The following is a 2,427-nucleotide window of genomic DNA, read 5'->3' as shown; positions in this document are numbered from 1 at the left end:
GTCTTTGTCTTTGTCTTTGGTCGCAAGACATCGGCCAAAGTTTTAGGACAATCCTTTTGACACTTTTAAATTTCAGTTTATCTTTACTTAATCCCAAATGTATGAGTAAATTCACATATAGACAATAATTTGGGATTGTTAATTTAAGACGGTGTCCCTAGGGATTTTCCCTACCCCATTCCAATCCCTGACATAAGTCCCAAGTTATGGCACCCCATGCACAATGCAACAAAATGCTGCCTGATCCTTTGACATCTCATGATTCGTTGCTGTCTTAGTTATCTAGTGCTGCTACAGCAGACATGCCAGCTTCACAGCTTAGACAAATAGACTTATTTTCTCACAGTTCACGAGGCCAGAAGCCAAACATCAGCACACCAGCTCAAAGAGAGGCATTCTCTCTTTGCCAGCTCTGCAGGAATTCCCTTTTCTGAGCTTCTGTCCTGGGTGATCTCCATGTGGCTTGGCTTTTCTCTTCCTTCACTTTTCCTTACTAGCTTGTACTTTAATCTCTTTCATATCACAAACCAAGGGAGAATGATTAGTCCGTCTGCTCCTGTAAAGATTTATAGTCTCTTTGACTTGGTTCTGATCTCTTGCTTTGACGGTGCTCAAAGAATGGTGACCTTGGACCAAATTGTATGTACAATTTTCATGCTTTCTTTTCTTTTTTTTCTTTTTTTTAAGCACATACATAACCATTTATTGATCAAAGAGGATGGTCAAATCAACACTGAAATAGTTACATGTAAAATGTGTGTGAAGGAAATTATGGAATATAATAGCAACAACAACAGCAAAAGCAGTATGGAGATCTGCTCATTGAGCTGAGCTTGTTCATTCTCACAGCTAATTCTTGTCCAAATGATGATAGATTATTCTACTTTTTCATAGCCTAGTACAGGTGACACTGTTCATCACACATCCCATCACTAATTTTCCATCTCCCAGTTTTCTTGTGATTGTGCTCTCCATCCCACCCCACTCCTGGGGTTGGACCAAAGCATCATCTGTAAAGTTGCAGGCAGTCTGAGTTTTTCAGTCGTCAGCTGTAGTTTTTTCAAACTTCTTTCCCAGGTGACAAGAAAGCTGTATTGCTTTCACAGTGCGCTCCATTTTCAAAAGGAGGGCTTTGTTATCAGTAGAGATGACACAGTCAGGCTTGCCCGTTGCACCCATTTTTCAAAGAGCCATGCACACTCCTAGGTCCTTCATGTATTCATCAAAGTCTTTGCTGTCTACCAGGCGCCATCTTCCTACAAGGTGCTGAACGGTGGACATGGTGGGTGAGGACAAGCTGGCGTGCAGAAAAGGCAGAAGAAAGTCTGGTGGGAGAACTTGTGTGCCACTCGCTTTGCTTTTTGTGTGGCATGTGTTAGTCTAGCAGACATGGATCTGCCTTTGTAAATGAGTGCTACTGAGAGTCTGTCCCTATCTCCACCCTCATTGTTTGTGTAATTAGTGTCCAGTCACTTAAATGATTGTACAAGTTCACAATCATTTATTGTGGTCTAAAAAGCTGTCCTACATCTGGATAATTTACTTTCATCAAAAATGTTTTAAATTCTATACCATTGGCTAATGGAATGACAGTATCAGTAGAATTACCTTATGCTCCCTGGAAATTATTTAAATGTACTCAAAAAATTATCTCTCTAAAGTGAACCAGAGACATGTATAAACCACAGACATATGAATGGATTATGAGCTCACACTTACTCATAACCTCCATCTAAGTTCTTATAACATGGCCCTACTGGGAACTTGCCCTCATGAAGAGATCATTGGAGATATGGATGCTACAGCAAAGTATAGTGAAGAAATCAGATGGTGCCCAGCTGGGTTATCTTAGAACAAGCAGCCACTTAAGTGAGGCATCAATTAAGTTCATACAGTAGAAGCACACCAGCCTGTGTGATTCAATGATTGTAAATAATGAAATCCAAATCCAGAGGTGAGAATAGCATTAGAGCTTAAATTCTAAACATCCAGAATGCCATGGATAATAATGAAAGCCTAAAATAGAGTAGCAGGTTCCCTTCATGGATTAAGTCATTCGTGAATCCTCTTTGACCATAGTCCAGGTATGGGAATAGCCTTAATATCAGAGAGAGAGCATTGTAAAGTGGATTTGGGCAGTCGTGTTTAAGATAAAATTTAGCAACTTATCATTTGATCTCCTTGTGACCCATTTAAAATTTGTTCCAGTTTTTAAAATATTTTCTGCTTTCTTTTCTAGTGAGGTTTTACTCTGTTGTATTTTTGTCATTCTTGTTTCTTAATTTATTTTCTTTTTTGCCTTGTTTCATATGTTTTCCTGTTAGGAAATCAAGGATAGGTAAATCTGTAGGGACAATAACAGGATTAATTACTTCCTAAGGTCATGGCAAGGAAGATTTGGGGAAAACAAGGAGTGAACAACAATGC

General features: G+C 39.2%; 1 pseudogene; it reads right to left on the bottom strand.

Annotated features, from left to right (window-relative positions):
• Positions 1 to 888: 888 nt before the first annotated feature.
• LOC105979542 lies at positions 889 to 1,281 on the bottom strand (annotated as a pseudogene).
• Positions 1,282 to 2,427: the final 1,146 nt, after the last annotated feature.

Source organism: Echinops telfairi, unplaced genomic scaffold, assembly GCF_000313985.2.
Source record: "Echinops telfairi isolate 266 unplaced genomic scaffold, ASM31398v2 ScPeMD7_18;HRSCAF=68, whole genome shotgun sequence".
NCBI lineage: Eukaryota > Metazoa > Chordata > Mammalia > Afrosoricida > Tenrecidae > Echinops > Echinops telfairi.
Note: the sequence above shows the minus strand (reverse complement) of the source record. Positions and strands in the feature narration are given on the sequence as shown.